Source organism: Aedes aegypti, chromosome 2 (assembly GCF_002204515.2).
Source record: "Aedes aegypti strain LVP_AGWG chromosome 2, AaegL5.0 Primary Assembly, whole genome shotgun sequence".
Classification (NCBI taxonomy): Eukaryota; Metazoa; Arthropoda; class Insecta; order Diptera; family Culicidae; genus Aedes; species Aedes aegypti.
In genome coordinates, this window is record NC_035108.1 from 159,908,697 (window position 1) to 159,923,142 (window position 14,446).

Sequence of the window (14,446 nt, forward strand, 5' to 3'; positions counted from 1 at the left end):
CTTAAGTTTTGTTGTTGAATTTCACACGATAAAAAATAAAATATTTTTTCCTGTGTATATTTTTATTTCTTGTAGCCCGAATGGTTCACTACAACTTCTCCATTGAACATTTTTCTCTAAAATCAACAGTTACGGAACTACAGTCAAACCTCCTGAGTCGATATCTGGAGGGAAGTCGTGGGAGTCGTGCATGCTGTTTGAGGGGACCGTCATAGTAACCATGAAGTTTTGCTTTCAATGTGGTTACATGAGTCGATTTCGTTAGTCGATAGTCGTTTCACTGTAGAATTTTCCAAATAAATTACATGCAAAAACTCACAGACTATTTTTAAAAGTTATTCTTGAGTTAAAATGATCGATTTATCTATGGATACTTATCCTACCATACCGAAGACATGTGCAATATTTACTGCAAATCGAAGATAGTCGAGTTCTGTGATTGACCGATTTTACATGGAATTCGCCTGTAGTTATCTAGGAATTCTTCTAATGATATTTTCATGACATTCTACCAATATTTTCCAGATTATTGCAATTATCCACGAAATAGAAATTATCCACGCGTTTCTTGAAATTTCTCCACAGAGTCTACAGCGATTCCTTCACAAATTTTTGTAGGAATCTCTCCTAGGAATTTTCATGACAATATTCTTTGGAAATTAATTTAGGAACTCCAAACATTTCAAAATCACAAATAATCGCTCTAAGATTTGTTCCAAAAATTCCAACAACGTTCCTTTCAGTGAGTGTTTTGAAGATTGTTGCAAATAGTTGTCTAAAGAATTCTACAGTTTTTCGGTATATTTTTCCATGCACGTTTCTCGAACTCTTCCATTAGTCCATAAATCCATAGTTCGAATCATTTCTTATGATTCCTTAGCGATTCCTCTTGTACGAGTACTAGAAAACTTCGACTAAGACTTCTTGTTAGGTGAAGAAATCTGGTTAGAATCCAATTTTAACACCGAAGTTTGCTAAAAATATGCTGGTATATTTCTCCTCGAATTAACCTAGCGATTTGCTGGACTAGACTAGGAATTATCCTGGCAATTTTGCAACAAATTCTTTCAGGGTTTTTTTGCAAAGATTATTTTAAGAATTCAACCAGGAATCTATCTAAGGATAGATTACAAATTTCTCCATGTTATCTTACGTATTTTATTTCAAGAAGAACCTTTGAGAAAAACTCCAAAAATTTCTCCAAAAAAATTCAAGATAATTTATAATAATACTAGTGGTCCCGGCAAACTTCGTCTTGCCATCAAGTAGGCTGTTGAAAAACGCCATGGAACGCCCCGTGCAAAATGGAAGTTCCGTTCACTTCTGTTTTTTTCAACTTTCCCGTTAAATATCCTTTGCTTTTTATGTACACAAACACGTCGGAACACGTCAGGAACATAACTATGGAAGAATTTTCAAAATCCGTTAGCCCATTCTCAAGCCATTTCGTGACATACAAACACCATTCCATTTTTATTTATATAGATTTCATTCAAGACTTCCCAAATAATGAAAACCGCAAGGAAATTTTTAACATAATTTTAGTTATGAAACCATTATTTTTTCCTGAACATTCTACAGAAAATTCAACAGGAACTGAAAATTTCACTGAATTTCTTTCTTAATTCACGCATCAAAAACCAGGTATTTCTCAAGACATTTTCTTTTAGCCCAAAACAGTTTAATTACTTCAAGGATACTACAAACATTCTTTTAGAGTTTTTTTCAGGAAATCCACCACGAGTTTTCATTAGAGGCCTTTGAAATACTTAGCTTCACTCGTAGAACTTCTTTAACTATTCTTCAGGGATTTGTCCAGAAATTAATTCTGGAATTCATAAACATGAATTTTCCTAAAAATTTATCGAAAAAATCTTTCAAGAGTTTTTCACGAATTTGTTTCAGAAATTCTGCTAGACTCTTCTTCAAGGATTCATGAAAGAAATGGTTGAGAGAATAGCTTTTAAAAATTCCAATGATTCCTCCAAATATTTTTTTCTGGGATACGTTTGAAAGTTAGTTTTAAAAATTGCTTCACATAATTCTGTGGTGGTTTTTTGAAAATCCTGGACATCAATCTCACACGGTTGTGCTAGTTTTCCTCGAATATCCCGTTTCCCCAAATAACCCATTTCCCCGAAAAGTGCTCGGCTCTCATAATTGTCATAGATTCATCCATTTCAGGGTGGTTAATGAACCGGTCATGCCCCCTTCTTTATTTGATCGGTGGTTCTTACGAGATTTACCGGTTTCAGCATTTTCGGCAGTATGTGTTTGGGCGAGAATGACCCAGTATCTCCTCCATTAGATTGCTTATCGTTCTTTCTAATTCACGACCCTTTCACTGAGGAATATTCTTTATCTTTTTTGACCTGCATAACTTTTCGAGGAAACGGGTCATTCGGAGAAATGGCATTCGGGGTAAAAAGGATCATTCGGGGAACTAGCGTTCGGGGAAATGACATTCCGGTATATGACATTTGGGGAAACGATTTTCGGGGAAAAGTAGCACAATCATCTCACACAGTTCAGAAAAGGATTTTCTTAAGAAATCTGGGTAAGTTTCTGATGTATTCGTAAGCTCAACTCTCACAAAACTCTGGGTAAGATCATAAAAGAGTCATGCGATGAATTTTACAGAATCCTGCATAGGATTGTCAGCAACAATTAGTTAATATAAAACAATTTTTTTTTCACTAATTGACTTGCGCTAGATTTAACTGAAATGTTCAAAATGTTAGTTCACTCAAAATATTTGGCCCGCTGCTCAACACGGCTTCTTAAATTTGGTCCTTGATTCAAAAAGGTCGGGCAGGCATATCTTCGCGAATACGTTTTTTCACATAATTTCTGCAGGGTATTTCAAAAAAATATTTCAAATACCTTTGAGATCCCTGGATGTGTATTTAAAGAAACTTTAAGAAGTGTTCCTGGAGAAATTACTGTTCAGCCCTGGAAATTCTCTATATAAAAGTTAAGAAAACCTTTTTCAATGTTACTAATTTCTTACAGAAATCCATAAATTCAAATCAATAAATTAAAATGAGCCAAGATTCACTAGATAACTGAACTAGAACCAGAAACTGCCATCATTCGTCTTTCAGCCAGTTTCAACCACACACCATTGAACGTGACGTTAAAAGTTATGTAACACGATGTGAAATATTTCCCGCAATTTGCAATCTTGCTCGTTTAACAACACAGGCAGCAGTTACGAATAAATTGATCGGCCAAAAGTTACTTTTATTTCACTTTTACTCCGGTGGTGTTGCGCGTCATCAATTTGACGAGTAGGTATACGGGAATTGCTGACGATGATGGTTCAACAACAGGAGAACCCATCAGCCGCACAGAAAATCGACGTGAACTGTCGAGCCTGTGGATAAATGAATTGGATAGGTGGGTTTGGAACCGACGACCATTCAATTTCTCCAAAGTTGTTCTGTGGGAATGGGTTTGGGTGACGGAGGGAAAAATAACTTTCAGCATTTTTTTATTATTGTAAACAGGCGTTGAAAATGAGATTACATGTATTGGTGGTGGGTATAAAAGTTTCACTCGTTTGGAGCATCACCCGCCATTAATGGTGTTGAGGGGAATGATGATAGGAGGTGATCGAATTCTGTTGATTCTCCATACAGCCCGAAATTTATTTTTCCCGATTGAAACGGCGCTTTCCACTTGCCAGTGTAGAACGCTGGGAAAACATTTTCCAACAGGAAAAAAAGTTCGATGATTGATAGTAAGTCTGGTGGTTCGTTACAGAGTTGTTTTCTCCGGTGTCAGCCTTTTATGTTCCGATAGAAGGTTTCGAGTTTCACTTCGCAGTGATAGGGACCTTTCTTGGCCGTGTAGTAACGTCCACAGCTTTGAAGTAAAATCATACTGAACCTTTCTAGATTCGATTCCTTGATGATGCAGGATCTTCAAGTAATGAAAATTTCTTAGGAAATTGTGTCTTCGTACCTGCAACACGATATACAAATGCTATTAAAGAAACTGAGTGCTTTCTTAACTCTGGTAAGCTGAAAAGTAGGCTCTGTACCAGAAGGGATGTAATGCCAATGAAGAAAACGTAGTGATAGCGAACATGATAGCACTCGATTCCCAGACCGGAAGAGGTGATCCATTGGCAGACCAACAACGCACCGTGGTTCAGTTTGGCTACTGTGATTGAGCGTCGTTTTTTGCAGAATTGAAATAATAAAGTGATTGGTTACATTGTTGCCAACCATCGAGTCGTTTCTGCTGCACTTACGTATTTGTATTAGAACTACAGTTTCAGGTTGTGTCTGGCTTTTATTCTCGTACAGATTGATCCACGCATGTATGAATAAAGTAAATCAATTGAATTTATCGCGTACTTGAAGCCGCGGAATTAATTGATGCAGCTTTTATAGATATCCTTCGCGCACGAACAGGATGCAATATATCGGCATAACTGGACCTGTCCGATATGAATCAAAATGCTAAAAGGTTCAATCATTCACGCATTAATGTGCGAAATTTAAATTGAATCCTAAAAAAAAGGAGAATATTTCTCACTTATCGCTCTCTGTAACACTAATTATCCGCAACACTTCATGAGAGTTTGTTCATCATCTGCTACAACTCTGATTTGATCGGGGGTTAACAGTACATGATAAATAAAAGTCATCTAAACCAGCTCCAAACCTGGGGACACTATTCCTATAGAATGTTCAAGGATTGTTAATCATGTCAGTGAAATAAAACAGCTACCCCCAATGGTAAATAAGCGAGAAAACGACTTTTATCATCGCTTTCTCTATGGGGCTCTTGTTCGCTACTGTTATTTATCAAGCTTGTTACAACTTGTGAAACATGGACCGACACAAATGGGATGTTTTGCTTCGCATGCTTTGATCGTATCTCAAAATCAGGCTAGACAATCGTCACCGTCAAATGGAAAAAGTCGGCGACGAAACTAAAAGAAGCATCGTAATCGTCACTTAACCAGCGTCGCTTGTATGTGATTATTGTAGGATTTTCAATCGTCTCTCAGATCTTCAGTTAGTATAGTCAACAAGACAAAAAGATAGAAAAAATGCAAGCCTCTATTTTCAATGGGTGGTCTCTTAAGTCTCTTTTTATCGAAAATGATATCTAAGCTCCCTTTTTCTCTTTTTCCTGCTTGCAGTAAATTTTGGTACAAAAATATAAAGGCATCACTTAACAATCATTTTACGAGTCCTTCCGGAATTTCTCTGGAGAAAAAAATTCCGGAATTCTTCGAGAAAGTTTTTCAGAAATCTTTTTCTGGAATATTTTCAAGGAATCCTTATGGATCAGCCCCCAAATTCCTCTTGAGATGTCTTCAACTATTCTTCCATACGTTATTATCTCTAGTAATTTGCATGGAGATTACACGGAAACTTTCCCCCCAAGTATCACTCCAAAAATGTATGGTCTCCCAAGAATCTTTTTAACTAAAATGGCCTCAAAGGTCACTCTTTCTCTTTTTTCTACTGACTACCAGAATGTACGTACAACAATTTAAAGGCTTCATAGAATCACTTCAGGGGTTCTTGCGGAATTTCAGTTTAGATATCTGAAGAAAAAGTTTCAGGAATTCTTCGTGAAAATTTCCCAGAAATCTTTTCCGAAATATTTCCCAGGACTCCTCAAGGATCACTTCTCAATTTCCTCTAGAAATATCTTCTTCAATTGTTCGGCGTTAAGTCAGAGTGGACCAAGTGACATTTTTCATATTTCGAGAAAAATGGGCTTAAAGTCTAACACTTTGCAATTTTTAAACCCGTGAAAATTTTGGTTCAATATTTCTACACATCTTTGTGTTATTTTCAAACAATATAATGTGATGTGATAATCATGGAAAAACATAGCCCAAACCTATTACAAAACATTTTTCTGATGAACTTAGTGCACTTGGTCCACTCTGACCGAACTAAAAACACCGCTCAGTGATTTGGTTCAATGTGACTGAAAAATATCAATCATTTAATCTTTTCATGGTCAAACTGGGTTCATATATTTTAGTTAAACAGATTACCAACATCATTCAACATCAGTATAGTAAATTATTTAATAATCCATTTTTTTAAATCCTGAAATCAGTGATATTACGTCATTTTCAAAACTGAAGTTTTGTTGGGTTAGAGCATTGGAGACCAGAAATATTCAAGGTTTTGTTCAATCAGAGTGGACCAAGTGAATATCTTGAGTACCGAACAAAATATACTAGTTCAATTGTCGGGTTCTACACGGGTACAAATGCGGCACTCTAAAACAGGAGAAAGAGTCATGATTTCGGGAGGAAAGTGTGTTTTCATGTTATGAAAATACACCATGACCAAAAGTCATGAAATCATGAAGCATTTTACCATAACGCCGGCTGTACGTTACGTTTTCAATTTTTAGCGAAGAAAAATGGCAATTAAAATTCTCAAATCATGAAGCATGTATGCTGGAACTATGAATAAAATTCATGGAAACATAAGCACTATTGATGGATTTAGTCATCTGTCATTTATGATTCTTATTTTTGATACCAAAAGTTGCAATTTCGGTCATGAAATCATGAAGCAGAATCTGATACCATGAACACAGGTCATGAAAACATAAGCACTTCTCATGTATTCAGATGCCTGTCATTTATGATTCCAATTTTGGTGCTGAAAAGTGGCAAGTTGAGTCATGAAATCATGAAGCAGGATCCCTGAATCATGAACTCAGTTCATGAAAACGAAACATTATACGTCAATTTAGATCCCAGTCTATATTTGCCATTGGTAAACAAATAAAATAAAGATTAAAATTGTTACTGCTTTTGTGCTGATAGTTTCGTAAAAAACCGTGAAAACATTCCACACATGTCAACCTAACGATTGTGACATCTTTAGCAGGAACGCGAACATTCGGTGGTTAGGTTTGTACGCAAAATGTTGTTTCGAGCATCGATTGAATTGGTAAATGGTCCCTGGATTGCATGAGTCATGGAACACTCCTTAACCACTCTGCGGATGTGGAAAGTGGAACTGGATCATCCGGCTGCCGAAGGCCTTTGGTGACCTGCTCTGTTATAGGACGTGGGGTATGCATCACTTATGAACAGTTAAAATCGCCGACGAGCTTGTCAAACAAAATCTTCGCTCAAAGTCAAAAACTGCCCGGTTCTGCAAAGTCAGGATTAAGTAAGTACATTGATTGTGTCGTGAAACAATGTGGGAACTCACGAGAATTTCACCAAGAATGTCATCGATATGATGACAAGGTTCCGAAGAATTTAAACTTTTTCAAAACTTTTTTATAATTTCACTAGAAAAGATGTGACGCCCTGAGCATACGAATTCTTGCATAATAGTCACGATTTCATGACTTTAAGTCATGATATCATGAAACATAAAATTTTATGAAATCATGACTTTTTGTTCATGAATCCGGCAACGGATTTTTTTCCGTGTAGGATGTATAACTATCAAAAGCTTCTATCGGATATGGAATCAGCTTAAAAAAATGCAATAATGAATCAGTTTATTGCTTTTTGACACTTGGTCCACTGTGTCTGCACATTTTTGAAATTTCCGATTACCTGCCAATTGTGGTAAATGGCCAAAAATAAAAATCAAGTGCATCAAGTTATGTAATACACTAAGGTCTTTTTTACACGGTCCCCTGTACCGTGCAAAAAAAAAAATCCGCGCAAAAAAAACCGTGCTAATTCCGGGATTTGTGTAAAAATAAACCGTGTCAATTCTGGAATCCGTGTAAAGTGTACCGTGTTAATTCTGAAATCCGTGTAAATAAGAAAAAAAGCCGTGTTAATTCCGAAATCCGTGTAAATAAGGAAAAAAACGTGTTAAAATCGAATAACGTGCAAAAAAAGTACCGTCTAAATTCCGGCGTGGCGTGTGTAAAAAAAGCCGTGTAAAAATAAAACGTGCAAAAAAAACCGTGTAAAACTTTAGTGTATTTATGCCGAATAATCTGAGAAATCATTTGGAATATCTTGCATTTCCTCGAATTTCTCATCGCGCTGATAGGTTTCGTTGTTATTGTAAAAAGCATTTGAGCATTTGAGCAAGAGTGGACTGACCAATATATACTTTTATCGATATTTATTGATCATTCAGAAGAAATTTTTTTGCATATCTCTCCCAGTCTACAACATTCATCAAATCTGATCAAAATGAAATGGAGATAAATTAATTCTGCATCTAAGGACATAATAATTCGATTTTTCTAAGTTTTGTACTTGATCCACTCAGACTTAACGCCGACCAATTGATCCACACGCTAATTCCTCTAGTAATTTTCATAGGGATCTCTCTGGAAATTTTCCCAGGGATTATTACAGAATTCTCTTCCGAGATTTTCCCAGTAACTCTTCCACTGATTTCGCAAGTTGTTTTTCTACTATATCGTCAAAAGATTTTTACAGAAATTTCTAAAAAAAAAAATCACAAATGCATATTACTGAATTTTTTGAGTATTTTTTTCTCTAGAAAATTCTATAAGAATTTCTTAGGCATTCTGTTTCTTAGACTACTTTGATGAGATGTTAGACTTGAAAACGCTAGAGCAAGAAAACCAATTTTGCTCGGACCACCCTATGTCACCGTAGGAACAAAAGCTCTAAATCGGTCAAAAAAACTTTTTTAGCAAAGTTGCATGAAATTGAATGCTCTACATCTTTGCTGAAGCATGTATAATATAATTTCTACAAACAAGAAATTTATTGACACCATTTATATGAAAACGTGGACCCCACTAATTTTCAATAACACCAAACAAAGGGCCTCACTAATACAAACAACTTTGTAGAAGACCGTTTTCGTCTAATCTTTCATTCTAGAGCTCAAAATGCATCTTTCCGCGTAAAACTGCTTTCTGGACCATAGTGCATTCCCGAGCAGAAGAAAATTACTACTGAATACCAAATTGAGGTATTCCATACCAGATAATTTCCAATACTACATACATGAATGAGGTATGAATTAGCCCTGCATAAGAGGTAAAATACCTCAAATAATATCTCAAGCATATTCTACGAACACCAAACTGATAACTAGATCAGGTATTGTAATACCTCAATAATACTTGATGGATTTTCATATAAAAATGAAATTTTTCAATTGTAGTTCAATACCTCCAGCAGACCTCAATAGCTGTTTAATACCTCAATGAAGTATTTTTAATTGTTTTAAAGATTTTTTTCAATACCATTATAATACCAAATTGAGGTATTGATAACTGAACAATACCTAATTTTGGTATGATACCAAAAAATGGTATGCATAAGTTATTGAGGAGTTATTTGTTCCTCCTCGGGTTGTGACGCAGGTCATGTCTTGAAGGACGTAGAGCCATCAAAAGTAAAGTAAGCAATCTTTCGTTTCGTTTCTACGAATTATGTTATTTTTCCGGCGGAACGGAAAAAAAATCACCTAAAAATTCCGTTGGAAAGCATGCAAACTGTAGATTTTTTAATTCTACCCTTATATATAAGTGCAAGTGATATTTTATTTTTAGACAACAATGGTGCCTGCCACGTCAGGTTGCTGACCAATTAGGGGAAGGGGGAGCAACATCAATTTATTTAAAACTGGCCTATAGTAGACCCGATATGCCTCTGCATCTACGCCAGTTCATGCGAGAAGGTATAGGGGTAACGTATCTTTATGGCGGAGAGGATTGCTTTTGGTTAGCAGACTACTTATTAGAGTGGTTCAAAAAATCGTTTTTGCTCCACACTACTCATTTGATTCTATATCAAATCCCGAGTGTCCTCCCAAAATTTGAGCTCATTCAGATGAAAAGTGAGACGGCATAAGCCCTTTAAAGTTTATATGGGAATTACTATGGGCAAAGCAAGCAATTCATTCAAGCGTTTGCCCATGTGCTTTTGGGGATTAGTGCTACTTTGATACTGTGAGATACATTCAGCAGCTACAACTTTGCCGAAGACCGTTTTCAAATCGGTCGTCTCAGTAATTAGTAAGTAAAGAGTTATAGATTAGTTTTTTTCCCTTATTTTGCGACTATTGCAGGGACTTTCCTTCTCAACGAAGTTAATAGTTAGAGAAAAGTGTGAATTTGCTGACCCGTTTTCACGCCATTTCATGACCAAATACCATTCTATTTTATTTATATAGCTAGATCTCTTGAACAGTGTTCTTATTAAGACATTTTGGGAAGAATTTAATGATGAATTGCAAAACTCTTTCATAAAACTGTTAAGATATTGTTAAATTAACTTATGAAGGATCTTACTCCATTCGATGGAGAATAGAGTAAGAAATTCACCAAAAATCAAAGAAGAGTTCACAAGAGAATCAATACCTAATTCCTGGAGATTCCTGGAGATTTCTCAAGAATTCAAGGGGGCTCCCCTGACCCAAACCCCAGACAACTCCCCTGAATTCAAAGGAAACCTGGGATATTTGAACGGTTTCTTATTGGCCGTGCTTATCAGGATAAATACAATATTAAAGTTTGATTCACAGTTAGTTTATGTAGTTATTTGTAACTTCTGGGAGGAATTTTTTAATAAGAAGATCAAAAAAAGGGGTTACGTCATTTTGCAAGTGTAACCAATTTTAAATCGAATAATAAGGCATTCTAATAGCGTTGATCATGTTCAAATGCTACCAATGACACATTGCCCTTATATGCCTCAAAAATCTTTCATAATCACCTGATTTTTCATAGGCTCAAGTGCTTTGAGGTATTACGGAGCTAATTTCATAATGTAACAAAATTAGTGATTGTAGCACAATATTCTGGCTAGTTTTGTGAACCCATGTTTCATGATTCAGATTATTTTACATGCAATTGATTGCTACCTGTTGTATATCGAAGCAAAGTACACGTCAAAGAATACATTGCCCCTGGGCAAAGGCACAACCTTGTGATCAGCTTGACTGCTGTCAGGTCTCGGGGCTTAAATGTATCTTTACTCTAAAGAGAAAGATGCACACTAGTGGTGCCAATGGTGATAATAATCAAGAGTGTTTTCTAATGAGCACTATTGATTAGCATCACCGAGAACCGATACTTTACGTGGTCTATGATGAAGCGGTCCTTGTTTGTTTTTTCTATACGTTTTTTATTTATGCTTCCAGACACTCATCCGGTAACAGTTTAATCAAAACCTCCTAACATTGAAGAAATCGTGCTGAACAGGAACACGCATCGACGTACAAGGATACAACAAAATCTTATTAAACCCGTTTCTTTTACTAATAATACCACTATTTACTAATTTACTAATTATATCATTCTCTTTTCGTCAACAAGCGTCATTTCAGGATTAGGATTTTCATTATAGCATTGAATATACTATAAGAATGCCGTCAGACTAAAAAAACGTGTGACTAATCGCTATCTCTATTTGTAGGTACCTGTAACCGTGAATAGGAATAGTAACTCATGAGAAAAATACTAGGATATAAGTGAGTACGAACTAATCACTAACACCCCCAACACTGAAAAGGTAAGCACATATTATATTCACATATTATTTATAACACCAAATTATCAGAGATTACTACAATTTTAATAATCTGATAGTGTCGGTTAGAGTTTTCATACAACGTAAAGAACAAATTTCTTCTTATAACAGATCCTAGTAATGACATATTATCGGCGCGGTAAAAAATAGAAACAGTTTATTCGCTGAGGTTGAATTTTTGTAAGTGTAAGTGATTATAGTATAGTCTGTACTTGTGATTGCTGTGCGATGCGCTTCATTGTTGCAGGACATTGTTCTCATTATTATACGGCCTTCAGCCCTCGGCGGGATCACCTTAAGAAGATATATGAATAATTCCGTAGCTGGTTTTGATCATGTTACTAAGAAAATAGTGATAATGTGATAATATAGTGAGATGACGTTATTGTGTCGAATAATTTTGTGTGGTTAATGGTAGTAAGCTACTAAGGTTGTGATTATTAGAGTGATGATAGTTTGTGATAATTTGAATATTAGTGATATAAGAAACGAGAATCCTACTTTTATTTTAATGAAGATAATTATATTGGTGTTGATGTGATTTATTTTTTACAGTGATTATTTTTAATGAGAAGTTTTATACTTTAAACTTGATGAAGCAGTAGTATTGTGTTGTGGCTGGGTTATAGATGTGATGTTAATAATAAAATTAATATGGATAATGGTGACGTTGTTAGTAGAAATTCTGTTAATAATGAAGATGGTGATATCAATACCAGTGAATAGTGCTATGAAGTAATCTAATAGTTATCAAGTGAAGTGATAGTGTGAAAAGAACGTTTCCCACCTTCTACCGTAACCTTCTGAGACAGATCGCAACAGTGTCTTCTTGGAAGCCATGTTTCCGTGCACGTCTGGTGAACTGCTTCAGAAGGATTACGTCCTCTTTACTATCTAAAGTCTAGTTTAGAGCTTTGAACAGTATTCACTGTACGGCTAGCAACATAAAAAAAAAAAAAAAAAGTACACGTCAAAGAATACATTGCGAGTGGAGTTTTCCGTTATTATTTTGTTCAATGGAATTCAAAATCATAGCATTTACAGAGCTTCACTTTAAATGTTTGTCTTTGCCTGTTTGGAATACTTTGTTTAGCTCCCGTTTGGGAAGGGTCTTAGCAGCGGGTGAGTCTTTACTTCACAAGTACAGTTTGCGATCGAGAATGTCTAATTAATCTATTTAAAATTAGTGTTTTCAATGGTCATACCTAAAAAAGGGCGTAACTCCAAATTTCGTCTATCTTCTCATTCAAAGGTCCACCAAGAGGTGGATACAAACCAACTTTGAACCAAATTCTGAAGGTATATTTCTTCTGATAACCACGGCCAATGAAAACCCGTTCAAATTTCTCAGATTTCCTTTCAATTAGTAGACTTACACATGCAAAAGGGCGTAACTTCAAAACGGGCCCTACGATTTAAAAAAATCCCAGACATGCAGCTTAGCTATTGAAAACGACTGGTGAGCACAGATTTGATGGAGTTTTTTTTTTTTGATAATAACGGTCAGGGGAGCACCGTGGAATTGTATATTTTATCTTTTGTATCGTTTGTAGTCTTTTAATATATTTTGTAAAAATAGCATTTTGGTATCCTCTGTCCCTTGAACGATTTTCCAAGGAAATCCTTGAAGAATGTCAAGAAGACTTCAATAAAAATTTCCTCGAAGACTATCAGGAGACAATCATCGAAAACTTTAGAGAAGTTGGTGGATGGATAATTTAAAAAATGTTTTTTAATTTTAGGAAACATGGAAACATTCATATTGAAACTTGTAGTTTGTCCATATTAAAAATAATGAAAAATGTAAATACATAGTCAACTCTATGTAACTCGATATTCTGTATGTTGATATTAAGTTATAGAATTTAAGAAAAAGTCTTGACCATCTCGACCATTCCTTGAACCACCGTTGCACTGATTTTATGTTCTTTAACTATATATCTCCTTAAGTCGACAGCCTCTTCAATATCGAGTTATACACAATCACTTCAAATCAGTGCAAATCACGAAATTCGCGTAATCCATTATTGAGATGGATAAAACATCCCTGAAATCAGAATAGCTTCGACTGTAGTTATTCAAAGAAGTAATTCTTGATTGTTCAATATACTGCAAGTTACTAAAAACATGAATATGATACAAAACGGTATCCATCACTGACTGCAAATGAAAAGACCACACCATTCAAACGTTTCGACAGTACGATGCATCAGCACAGTAGCGGAAGATTCATTGAAAAACATTAGAAGGCTCAATGTACGAGTACGTAGTTCAACTCACGCGCTTTGCTTGCTCAACAAGACAGGAAGGAAACAGTACATCAATTCAACGAGTCATCGTGCCTCATTTTCCGTGGAGAGTTCTCTTCCTACTGAAAAGGTTGGAGGAACTCCACCCGGGCCGCAGGTGCGAAGGGCGAAAACTTGATGCCATTTGCCATTTGGTTGCATCCTTTCATTAGTGTTATATTCTGCAGTTAATTTTTCGTCGCTTGTAGCAAGCAACGCAACGGTAGATGGCCGTGTACTTCATCTAGCACACTTCGTCTATTAGTACCCGGAGGGGCTCGGTGGAAAGGGAAAGATTGACTTTCCTGGCATGCATGAATGCACGTTGGATATACGAAGAGCGAGGAATGCATTGTTCCATCAGGTGCTCTCGACGACTACTCTAGAGGTACGAGCCTTGAAAAAGCACGTGGCAACGGACAACGTCGTCGTCATCGTCGGAGCCTGGAAGAGCGGCAACCCGAGTTTTAACGGCGGCGCCGGTTGGACAGGACAGACAAATGGCAAGCAAGCGACCGGCGCGTGGAAGGAACTGCTGCTGCTACCGCTGCATTCACTGCTAAGGCTGTTGATAATTAAGCATTTATTTTCATTCTGAGTATACTACATTGCCAACACTGCTACTCGGTATTGTGCAAAACGTGCCTGTGAATGTGACTTGTTTGTG

General features: G+C 36.2%; 1 protein-coding gene and 1 long non-coding RNA gene across 4 annotated transcripts in view; both read left to right on the forward strand.

The window, feature by feature from the left end:
• Nucleotides 1-14,446, forward strand: part of LOC5565863 (cyclin-dependent kinase 14) — a 496,797-nt gene that overhangs the window by 180,057 nt on the left and 302,294 nt on the right. The gene's annotated exons all lie outside the window — the stretch shown is intronic.
• LOC110676166 lies at nt 10,849-12,454 on the forward strand. Its single transcript, XR_002500126.1, has 2 exons — nt 10,849-11,432; nt 11,603-12,454. It is a non-coding gene; the product is annotated as an uncharacterized LOC110676166 (long non-coding RNA).